The sequence below is a fragment of the Phyllobates terribilis genome, unplaced genomic scaffold (assembly GCF_046119375.1).
Source record: "Phyllobates terribilis strain yellow unplaced genomic scaffold, ASM4611937v1 Scaffold_8__6_contigs__length_399053987, whole genome shotgun sequence".
Taxonomy (NCBI): Eukaryota; Metazoa; Chordata; class Amphibia; order Anura; family Dendrobatidae; genus Phyllobates; species Phyllobates terribilis.
The window spans coordinates 152,812,341-152,825,684 of record NW_027362768.1 but is presented as its reverse complement, the minus strand read 5'-3'; positions in this window follow the sequence as shown (position 1 = coordinate 152,825,684).

Here is a 13,344-nt window from a genome sequence, read left to right as displayed (position 1 = left end):
AGTCTAATTGGTCGCTCTGATAAACTCATGGTGTCTAGGTCAACGCAAACAGTAACAAACAAAATCCCATGGTATCTCTTTCTTGTTCTTGCAAAATTATATAATTGCATTGCTAAAACTGATCCGTTTAAGCCACAGTAACTTTTTTTTGCAAGTTCCAATTCTGCCTGAAGCAAAAACGCTAGATACAAAATCATCGGTATTAGATTGTATCCTAATGAAGATGAGGGCGATGACAGAAAACATTACAATATTGAATCTTCAAGTGACATCCGAGTAGAAACATAGAGAGCATTGAAGTCTCGTGTAAATGGCAACGTGCCCAGGAACATTGAGTTTTATAAACTTTTAACTGCAGGAAATTGACGTTAAGCCAGGAGCTGATATGTACAAGACAGAATTGTGAAGAGAGAGAAGATCAGGCTCGGAATACAGTATATAATTTCTTTTGAGCAGAAATCTGGCAAACGTCTTTAAGTCTTTGGTTACTTGAATCATTTTAATTCAGCATGTTACTGCAGTAATATGTTTCTTTGTATGTTTTTCTTTTACTGAATCGCTTTCTATTGGCAGGAATAGCAGATTTATAAAATTCTGCAAAAAATATTATTTTACGCTATGATATAAAAATTAGAGCAGAACTTTACGTGCAATAATGGAGAACATGCCGCTGAAAGGAAAAAAAAAGTACAGGCAGGCAATTTGTACAGATGTTTATTTGACACATCTCTGGGGCAAACTAGTTTTATTCTACAAAAAAAACAATTTAAAGGGAATTACTACAGCAGAAAATATCCTAAATTACAAAAAAAAAACTGCTAATGATATGCAAAATAATAAGAACCAGGAGAGACAAAGAGTAAATATGGCATAAAATAAATATTTTATTTAATACAAATGTAAAATTCTAAATATTCAATCAGAAAATAGTCATGACAGACATAAAGTGCAGTGTGCTTGGAGAAACGACTGCTGCACCCTCTCACATGCCCCCCCAATAAAGATTGCCACATCACAGCAACATGTGCCATATCGAGTGAAAGCCCTGAATCAGGTCAGAGAAATAGTGCATGTGGCTTAATATTAAATCCATTAATTCAATGGGTAGGTCGTACAAGTAATGCTTACCACTGGATATGATGGAAGGTAATGTGGAGGGCCGCAGCAGAAGATGATATCCCGGTGAGTGAATGCCCCGACGCGCGTTTTGCCGCTGGCTTTCTCAAGAGGCGTCAATATGCAAAATGTTGTGTCCTATGTAACCAATAAAGGAACATTGATTGTGACCTGTAGAAACATCTACAACCATAACTAAAATTTTGCATTTGAAGACCCCAACAACCACTTTTTTTTGCCAAACCAATGTCCAAATGCAATTAAAATACTTCTGTGGAAAAGAACGTTGCACATATAAGAAAAAATGTTGTCCCTAAGTCACGAAGGCTGGTATTTGGTGCACCAGTCTTAATGAAGTATGCAATGGAATAAAATACTCCAAATTCATTAAGAAGGATGTTTGATGAATAGTTGTCTTTTTGTTTTCCTACATACTTGGATGGAAAATTGAGAGGACTTTCAAAAGGCATATAAAAATTTTGATTTTTTTCCAAAAACATATACAGTGTGTAAAACCTGCTCACTGCACTATTGCTTATAAAAAAAGTTATATGGAGTACTCATAGTGTATGTAAAGAATAGGAAAATTGCAAGTAGTTGACCCTAATGATTTACTCTCAAGGTTTCATTTTGGGCATAGACTTTATTAAAAAAGGCACTGAAATGATTGAACCCCTTTGAAAAGTGAGCATGTTCTCCCAAGTTCCCTGCTTTCTGGGCTCATTCCCTTCCATGTCTAATCCAAACCATGATTCAACAAACTCAGCCAAGCATGAAAGTTTTTTTTCAATGGTGAGATCCAACATACTGGATCCTTCTCTCCTTCAACATCTGCTGTCAAGGGAAAGCAATAAGACCCTCATAAGCATTATATAATTAGTTTATCAAATTAAAATCAATATGTTCATCCAACATTTATCTCCTGTGTATGGCCACTTTAACTTTTGATCAAATTGACACAAGTTGGAAGGGAGGAGATTGGAAAATGGCAAAATGTTATTATATTTATTTATTTATTTTACTCACTTATATAGCACCATTAATTCCATAGCGCTTTACAGACATTATCTGCACTGTCCCCATTGGGGCTCATAATCTACATTCCCTATCAGTATGTCTTTGGAGTGTGGGAGGAAACCGGAGACCCTGGAGGAAACCTACGAGGACATGGGGAGAACATACAAACTCCTTGCAGATGTTGTCCTTGTTGGGATTCAAACCCAGGACTCCAGTGCTGCAAGGCTGCAGTGCTAACCACCGAGCCACCGGGTTGCCCATTATATATGGGGTTATTAAAAATAATGCAGATGAGGGGCATGTGAGCATCACCTTGTATGTCCCATCATATTCTATACTGTGTGGTTGCTGCTGTCATTGCCTCTGTCGATAGACAGCCACACACATCTACTGCTTCTCCTTAGTATTCTACAGATATACTGTACTACTTCAGAGAACCTTAATAAATAAAAATAATCTTTAAACCGCTCCCAAAGCAGGTACTGTTAGAACTCTCCTGTTAGTTTTTTTTTAGTTTGCTGGTCACATGACCATTTTTGTCTATTTAATCCGGCTCCGCCCTCCTGGTCTTGCTGGACTTCATTGTATTTACTACTCTTGAGCTAGCTTGGTGCTCTGTTGCCGTTCTCTGTTAGTTTTGCTAGGTCTTCTGATCTCTATGCTTTTTGTTGTGTGTTTGTCTTTGACTGCTACGATTTCTGCTAGGAGGTGTCCAACTTATCCCAGTCCCTAGTTCTTGTAGGGATCCCTCCCTCACATCTATAGGTCTTCGTACAGACTAGCCGAGGACTTTAGCGGGTCTGATCGCAGGATCAGGTTCCCCGTTACATCGTAGGGATCTAGTTTAGTTCTATTGTAGGGACAGTTCTCCTGTCTTTCCTTAGTGCTTGTAGCAGATCATAACAGGTACAGTGTTTGCACAGCTTTTTAAGAATCCATTGCTTTTCATTTTCCAAACAGCATACCTATTGCTGCTCCCCAGAAAGGAATAATTTTGGGATGTCTTGTCAAAATAAAGCCATTGCTTATTCTCTTTCCAAACAGCAAACCTGCCACAGCTCCTAATAAAGGGATAATTTTGGAAGGCTTGTTGAAAAGCTATAGCTTCTCAACTTAATAAACAGACCTGCTATTCTCCAAACAGGGATAATTTTTGAATCACTGCTTGCCAAAAAACCAAGCTTCTTCTGTGTATACCGCCTGTGTATAAATACTAGCAATGCAGTAACTTGCCCCCAAATTGGGATAATTTTTTAACCATTTTTACATTTTATAAAGCATAAAAAGTCTATAGGCAGTGTGTAACTAAAGAGACTGCTTGTTATCATTGGCTACCATCCATATATGTATAGCCATATATGTTGAGGTCACTTGGACATTACTAAAGTTGTGTTGGATTCTCTGTGAATCAAATTTTTAAAAAAAAATTCAACAAAGCTGGTATATTTGAATTTCAAAAGATTCGCTCATCTTTAGTCCCATCCAAAATTTGTGTTAAAGGGGTTGTCCATAATTTAGAGATTGATGTCCCATCCTTAGGACAGGTCTTCAATATCATATCACTGGGGATTCGACACCTTGCATCTCCACAGATTACTTGTTTGCATCTCATATGGTGGCCGGTAATTAATAGTGTAAGGAGAGAGAATGGTACTGCAACATATGCTGCGCAGTGGTCATTTTCAGGTGTTGCAGCTCAGCTCCTATTGAAGTGAATGGGCTACTATACAATGCATGGAGATCTGCTGTTCCAGCTCCATATTATTGTTTGTGTCCAGCCACAGCTGGAGCTGATTGTTGGGGGTGCCAGGTTTCAGAAGCACACTGATCTGTTATTGATAACCTAGCCTAAAGGAAGGCAATCAATATCTAAGGCTAGCTTCACACATTCGTTGGAGTGTTACCATCTGAGAGAAATGGACCGATTTTTTTCTCAGGAGTCATCCTAGTTGCATCCTAGTTGCTTTCGTTTTTTTATCTTACGTTTTTTTCCCCCTGAAGAGCTGTGCTTGCGTCCAAGTTAATAAAAGCCCCTGGAAGGTAACGTGTTTTTATTCACCTTTATCATAAAGCAACAGATTTGTGAGACAGAAATGCAAAACAGAAGCAAATTGGAAGCCATCCAATTTGCATTTGTGTGTATCGGATCCCCATAGACTTAATTGGCTAAGTTTGATTCACAAATGAGATCATAATAGCACATGCTTGAGTCACACGGATCTCATTCTCGGATCTATGATTTTAATGGATGTTTGAATAACTTCATTCTACTCTTCAGGTGTGGGACTGCTCCAGAAGAAGGCACGTCTGCCGAAACGCACGTCGGGGCAGTGGCACCACAATATAAGACTAGAGTAATTCATTCACTACTATTAAGTAGAAACAGAAAAAACTAACCAGCACTTCCCATACACAAGCAGGCTTATGTCTCTTAGAGAGGAGTTCACACAGGCAGGTTCCTGGTATGACGAGAAACGCCTTAACGTGAATTGGCCAATTTACGCTCTAAGATTTCTCATTTATTTCTATTTCTAGAGCAGTAATGCTATTCAAATTTCATGTATTTCATGTTTGCATACTTAGCGTTGCAGTGTGCTACTTTGTTTGTTAGTTACTATTAAATACACATGCATATTATTTGTAAGACCTATACTTGTACTATCATATGTATATCTCCCTTAGGATAACAGCTGTTAGCTACTTCCAGGTTTTACATTATATTATGTATGCATCTACTATTTATTAACTATGGGCTTGTAGCTACCTGCTGGTGCTTTTCATTGCACTTTGTCATATGCTTTGTCTTGCATCCTGTATTATATATATTATAATGTGCATTGCTTAATTGCGATGCTATCTTTTGGTCATTCATTGTCATCACCCTAGTCTACATGTATTCTTATAATTTAATTGATTCAATAAATATATTTTTTATTTTGCTACTCCTGGGTTGTTTGAGCAATCTTTATATATACTCTCTTGTCTATGGGTCTGTGGGTTGTCCAATAAAAAAATTGGACAGCACTTCGACATGTCATACGGATGTGTGAATGTAGCCTAATTAGTGAATGATGACTTTAAAAGAGAAGAGTCACTTTTTTAGTTCTCTCATCAATTAGCAGGAGTGAAGATTATCTATGAAGAGACACTTTAAAGAGAAGTTAGAATGCCTGATGTCGATTTCAGTGGGCACCATGTAATTCTTAATTTAGCCTGTGGTGGTGCTGCAGCGAAATTGAACACATTGTTAGATTTCATAGTACATTGGAGGAGTTGATCGTTTGGAGATTGCAGAACAATTTTAGCTCTAACGCAGAAGGTATTTTTAAGAGCACTTTGGATTAGATCTTTTCGGACTTGCACCCCTCATATGACACTTCTACACTGCTGTTCTGCTATTTTCCAATACCGTATAGTGTCTTGCTGAAAGTTTCTGTTAAAATTATTTTTAGTGGTGTTACCATTTGCATTATAATTTTCCTGTAAAGAATTTCATTGCAGGTCTAAAACTTTACAGTGTTACCTGTTTCAAGCAATGGACTTTCCAGATCTCCCTATAAAAAAACCAAAGGTCTGTGTGTAAAATAAAAGCTTTGCACCCAATGACAAATCTGCGCAGCTGAAATAACCCGCACTTCAAGTGTTTACTGAATTTGAGTGGGTTTTTAATGGGAATAATGAATCGATCTCGTCTGTTAAAACATCACTTCAATTAATGGTGCTTACATTTTCACAATATAGAATAAAGTCCATATTACTTCAGACCTTGTAGGACATTTTTTCCGAGAGTTGAAACCAGAAGTGGGACGTTTTATAACAGATGTGGCGCCTGTGTTCGGTTTATATATTTTTAAAGGCAAAATCTAAGATAGAAACAGAATGAACATATACCCTGCTCTAAGTAAGTAAAAGCAATAGTGCATATAAATAACATAGAGTACTTACTTAGTAAACGAAGGTAGGACCTCTCCGACTGGGTGCACCTTGTCGCTGGTGGGATGGCTTTTACTCTTTTTTTGACCAAAATAGTGTTAACTAAGTACCATATGTTATTTACTGTAAATGCACTATTGATTTTACTTACTTACAGCAGGGTATATGTTCATTTTGTTTCTATCTTAGGTCTTCTCTGTTTAATGGCCAGTGTGAACATGCTCCTACACATTGCATGTATACCAACTTATACTCCAGTTCATTTCTTTTGGTTTTGCTTTATATACTGTATATTTAAGTTAATTTACAGAGCTTTATATCAGAGAGTAAGTGTTACACGCACGCCGCTAGGTTCAGATAGGACGAGATGGGCTTCATGAATTTGTTGGAATCCTGGGGGAACTGTTACTCAGGGCGACCATAGGCTGAAGCTTCTCTCAGGCACAGGATAGATTCAATTGCTGACCAGACACATCTGACAAGAGTCTTTTTCAACAGTTTCACAGTGGAATTTAATCTGAAGCATGGCCAGTGCAATTCAGGGATATTACAGCAAATCTTCATTACAGTACAGTCTGAGTTTCTTGATCAACTGGCTCCAGTAACAATACAGTAGTTTCTTCAGAAGGCACAGTATTACAGTCTCTTCAGTAGCATAATTCAGCATAGATTAGATCTCTTAGCAGCACACTTCTATGCATACACAACCACAGGCTTTTCCTTCACAAAGACACAGTAGTACACAGCATTCTTTATCCTGCATGGAGATAGAGGGGAGGGGGGGGGGGGTTTATGAGGGAGATGATCCCTGTGACACAATTTCTTCCAGTCCTTAGCTTCCTGCCCGATAATACTCTGCAATGTTAGTTCAGGGAGTTTATCTGACCTGTGTTTAGTTTCTCTCCAGATCTGAATCCTGTTCAGTTGCCTTCTGTCAGATCCAGATAACACAACACTAGTGTTGAGCGAGTATGTTCTGTCCGAGTATGCTCGGGCCGAGCTCCGAGTATTTATTGCAGCTCGGTGATATGGTTGAATCGCTCCCGTGTGAGGAATGTGTAAGAAATAGACATTCCTCACATGTAATAAAACTGTCAAACAGTTGCAAATCATGCACACGGGAGCGATTCAACCATATCACTGAGCAGCTATAAATACTCGGAGCTCGGCCCGAGCATACTCGGCGAAAGGGTTAATAGAACATACTCGCTCAACACTACACAACACCTTTCTCTTCGGCTTCAGCCAGACTACAATAATTAGTTCCCCACAATCCCCCTGGGGCTCTGCTAAAACTCTCCCTGTCTCGTGTGACTGTGTTAACACCTCTAGTTACTGGATGCTTCTGAAGCAACAGCACTACTTCTGCATGTCACATAAGGCTTCACACGTACAGATTACAATTTCTGGACCCGCCATGAGTCTCCTGACCTGAACGCAATGTATAGTAAGACTGTTTGGCTTGAGTCACGAGTCACACTGCTGGTCCAGAAATCACAGTTCAAACCCAGATGTGTGAAACCAGCCTTAAACTTAGGCTGCTCTGTGATAAATTAGATGGACCGCTGATCGGTGGGGGTCCAGGTCCTGATACTCCCACCGATTGATCAAAACATGACTTTGAAGTGCACAGTTCCTGTATGAGCTACATGCACAGACCAGTGTATGGCTCAATAGTAAGTCTTTGGCTCTGTATACAGCTCTGTGGTGAAACTGGATTACAGATCCTTAGACTTACTATTGTGCACCATAAACTCACTCTGTGTACTTGGCTCCTGCCAAAGCTGTGAGATGTTTTGAATAATCAATAGGGGTCTCAGGACCTGAACCACCACTCATCGGAGGCACATGGCAGCCACTATAATACATACCAATGTTATGAAATTATACCCTCTAAGTTGTGTGCGTATTAGGGTAAAATCTTGAGTTTTGTGCAATGTATCATTAAATATGGTTAGCACTGCAGCCTTGCAGCTCTGGGTTCGTGGGTTCAAATCCCACCAAGGGCAACATCTGCAAGGAGTTTGTATGTTCTCCCCGTGTTTGCATGGGTTTCCTCCGGGTTCTCTGGTTTCCGCCCCCACACTCCAAAAACATAGTGATAGGGAATGTAGATTGTGAGTCCCAATGGTGAAAGTGATGATAATGTCTGTAAAGTGCTGTGGAATTAATGGCGCTATATAAGTGAGTAAAATAAATAAATGTGTGTATATGCATCTTATGTAGAGTGAATGCATTAATATACTCACCTACCACTACTCTCGCCGTTACCCAGTGTCGAACTGGGGTGTCTGGGGCCCACAGGGGGAATTGATCCTCGGGACCCACCCTACAGCTTTATGTAAATACCTGTTAGCTGTTATCCCTGTTATAGTGGAGCGTCGACTGTAAATCACAGGTGACTCCTGCACATATACTGTGCACATGCTATAACTGGGATGTCCAATTACGGTAGTTTGCAGTAAAGGGGTTCTTTGGTTAAAACAAGTTATCACTGATCCATGAGCTCCACAGGATAGGTAATAAATTATTGATCCTTTGGCTCCGAACATGGAAAATGCAGCTATCGGTAGAATGGGGAAGTTTTATCCCTGACAGGACACTTATCCCCATTTTAAAATGCAGCGGCAGGTGGGACGTCTGACCACAGCTCCATTCATTCTCTTTGGAGCTTCCAGAAAAAAAATAAGAGCAGCCACTGAGAGAATGAATGGATCAGTGGCCAAGTCGCACATGAGCTCCAGTCTAATGGGAATAAAAACTCCACATTCTACCAGTCGGTGCAGGTCCCAGAATTGAGACCCCCACTAATCAATAATTTATTACCTGTGGAGAGGTGATTACTTGTTTTCCCCCAGAGAACCCCTGTAAGTGCATCTTGTTCCAAGTATTTAATCACTAATGGAAATAAAGAATCTTCTCCTAATTAAATATCAGAGAGAACAAATGACTGCCATACACAACACAATCCACTATACCAACACCAAAAGTATCACATACACGGGAGAAATACAGACTGCAGCATTGCGATATCTCCCTCCACCTCCTCCAGCACTATTGCCATATCTTCCCCCACCTCCTCCAGCACCATTGCCATATCTCCTCCATCAACATTGCCATATCTCCCCCGACCTCCTCCATCACCATTGCCATATCTCCCCCACCTTCTCCATCACCATTGCCATATCGCCCCCCACCTCCTCCAGCACCATTGCCATATCTCCCCCACCTCCTCCAACACCATTGCCATATCTCCCCCACCTCCTCCATCACCATATCTCCCCCCACCTCCTCCATCACCATTGCCATATCTCTCCCACCTCCTCCATCACCATATCTCCCCCACCTCCTCTAGCACCATTGCCATATCTCCACCCACCTCCTCCATCACGATTGCCATATCTACCCCTACCTCCTACAGTACCATTGCCATATCTCCCCCACCTCCTCCAGCACCATTGCCATATCTCCCCCACCTCCTCCAGCACCAATGCCATATCTCATCCACCTCCTCCAGCACCATTGCCATATCTTCCACCACCTCCTCCAGCACCATTGCCATATCTCCCCCCCTCCTCCATCACCATTACCATATCTCCCCCACCTCCTCCATCACCATTGCCATATCTCCCCCACTTCCTCCAGCACCATTGCCATAACTCCCCCCACCTACTCCATCACCATTGCCATATCTCCCCCCTTCTCCTACAGCACCATTGCCATATTTCCCCCACCTCCTCCAGCAGCATTGTGATATCTCCCTCCACCTCCTCCAGCACTATTGACATATCTTCCCCCACCTCCTCCAGCACAATTGCCATATCTCCCCCACCTCCTCCAGCACCATTGCCATATCTCTCCCACCTCCTCCATCACCATTGCCTTATCTCCCCCGACCTCCTCCATCACCATTGCCATATCTCCCCCACTTCCTCCATCACCATTGCCATATCTCCCCCCACCTCCCCCAGCACCATTGCCATATCTCTCCCCACCTCCTCCATCACCATTGCCATATCTCCCCCACCTCCTCCAGCACCATTGCCATATCTTCCACCCACCTCCTACAGCACCATTGCCATATCTCCCCCACCTCCTCCAGCACCATTGCCATATCTCCCCCTACCTCCTCCATCACCATTGCCATATCACTCCCATCTCCTCCATCACCATATCTCCCCTCACCAACTCCAGCACCATTGCCATATCTCACCCGACCTGCTCCATGACCATTGCCATATCTCCCCCTACCTACTCCAGCACCATTGCCATATCTCCCCCCACCTCCTACAGCACCATTGCCATATCTCCCCCACCTCCTCCAGCAGCATTTCCATATCTCCCCCACCTCCTCCAGCACCATTGCAATATCACCCCCCACCTCCTCCAGCACCATTGCCACATCTTCCCCCACCTTCTCCAGCTCCATTGCCATATCTCCCCCCACCTCCTCCAGCACCATTGCCATATCTCCCCCCACCTCCTCCAGCACCATTGCAATATCTCCCCCACCTCCTCAAGCTCCATTGTCATATCACCCCCAACTCCTCCATCATCATTGTCATATCTCACCCCACTTCCTCCATCACCATTGCCATATCTCCCCCCACCTACTCCAGCACCATTGCCATATATCCCCCACCTCCTCCAGCAGCATTGTCATATCTCACCTTACCTCCTCCAGGACCATTGCCAAATCACCCCCACCTCCTCCAGCACCATTGCCATATCTTTCCCCACCTCCTACAGCTCCATTGCCATATCTCCCCCACCTCCTCCAGCACCATTGCCATATCTCCCCCACCTCCTCCATCAACATTGCTATATCTCCCCCACTTCCTTCATCACCATTGCCATATCTCCCCCTACCTCCTCCAACACCATTGCCATATCACCCCCCACCTCCTCCAGCACCATTGCCATATCTCCCCCCACCTCCTTCAGCACCATTGCCATATCTCTCCCACCTCCTCCATCACCATATCTCCCCCCATCTTCTCCATCACCATTGCCATATTTCTCCCCACCTCCTCCATCACCATTGCCATATCTCCCCCACCTCCTCCAGCACCATTGCCATACCTTCCACCCACCTCCTACTGCACCATTGCCATATCCCCCCTGCCTCCTCCAGCACCATTGCCATATCCCCCCCACCTCCTATAGCACTATTGCCATATCTCCCCCACCTGCTCCAGCACCATTGCCATATCTCCCCCCACCTCCTCCAGCACCATTGCCATATCTCCCCCACCTTCTCCATCACCATTGCCATATCTCCCCCCACCTCCTATAGCACTATTGCCATATCTCCCCCCACCTCCTCCAGCATCATTGCCATATCTCACCACCTCCTCCATCAGCATTGCCATATCTCCCTCCACCTCTTCCAGCACCATTGCCATATCTCCCCCACCTCCTCCAGCACCATTGCCATATCTTCCCCCACCTTCTCCATCACCATTGCCATATCTCCCCCCACCTCCTCCAGCACCATTGTGACGTCTCCCCCCACCTCCTCCAACACCATTGCCATATCTCCCCCACCTCCTCCAGCACCATTACAATATCTTCCCCCACCTCCTACAGCACCATTGCCATATCTCCCCCACCTTCTCCAGCACCATTGCCATATCTCCCCCCACCTCCTCCATCACTATTGCCATATCTCCCCCCACCTCCTCCATCACCATTGCCATATCTTCCCCCACCTCCTCCAGCACCATTGCCATATCTCCCCCACCTCCTCCAGCACCATTGCCATATCTCCCCCACCATCTCCTGCACCATTGCCATATCATCCCCCACCTCCTCCAGCATCATTGCCATATACCCCCCCACCTCCTCCAGCATCACTGCCATATCTCCCCACCTCCTCCATCAGCATTGCCATATCTCCCCCACCTCTTCCAGCACCATTGCCATATCTCCCCCACCTCCTCCATCATCATTGCCATATCTCCCCCACCTCCTCCATCACCATTGCTGACTCACCCAGGGGGGATATGGGGGAGACTCGGTACCCGGGCCTTTACCTTCTTTGTAGGATGTCATGGCAGTCGGCTCCCGGGCCCTGTCCTCTGGGGTCACTTTTTAAAAGGGGGTTTTTGTTAACAGTGTGTCTCGTGACGCCATCTGTGGTTCCCGGTAATGAGTACCGGCGCTGTTGCAGACCTCCGGGGATGATGGGATGGCAGCTGGGATGTTTCTGCTCCCCACAGTCGGAGCGGGCCTCCGGGGCAGGGTTGATGGAAGGGATGCAGGTAAGAGGTGGCCCGGTCGGGTCTGGGGGAATGACGGACACGCACACAGTTGATTCTCTTCAGTACCTTTACTGGTGTAACGTCAGGTAGGGTCCAGGGTACTTAATAGGAACGGTGCACTACAGAACTCTCCCCAGTGAGCGGGTTGTAGGCCTCCTGGTCCGTGTCTTCCTCTCTCTAAGCTTCTGGCCAGCCTGGAACTTGGCCCAGCTCCTATATTGTTTTGCTCTCTCACCTGACTGCTTGGTAGTAGGACTTTTCTCTGGCAACCACTATCCCTGGACGCCGGGGCCTTCGTGGTTCCTAGTCCTGTAATTGATGGTAGCTTCAGGATGACCAGGGGTCTGGAAGCCTCCTGGTATGCCGGTTGTCCCTACTGGGTGTAGAGAACCCAGTAGGCGCGGACCCGGTGTCCGGCTTGCGACCTGGGGCGAGCTTTAGATGCTCCTCTGCCCCCTTAACTTCTCTCTTCTCTCTCTCTCCTTGCCTCGGCCACACTCGGGGCCCTCCGAACAGCAGCAGACGTACTACGTCTTCACTGCTCTCAGCGTCAGCACTCTCTCTGACTGACAAACTACCGACTACCCTCCGGCTGACTCCACCCTCCAGCTTACATATCCCTAACGGGGCTCCCTCTGGTGGTATGAGGTGGAAGGGTGGAGGTGTCTGCATGTAGTGAGGGCCTCTTGTGGAGAAGTCCATCCATGCACCCTTTTGGTGTTAGAACCCTCCTGTTAGTTTATTCTATCTTGTGTTTTGATGTCACGTGACCATCTGCCTATATATTCCAGCTCCGCCCTTCTGCCTTTGCTGGACTTCAGTGTTGTTTGACTGTCTCTATAGCCAGGTGCTTCGGTGCCTATCTCTGTCTAGTTCGCTTGGTCCTCTGGGACCTCTAGTAATTTTTGTCAGTTTGTCTTTTGTGCTCTGCAACAACTTCTGTTTAGGAGGTGTCCCATTTTTGTCCCAGTCCTTAGTTAATTTAGGGACCCCTCCCTTGATTCTATAGGTGTTC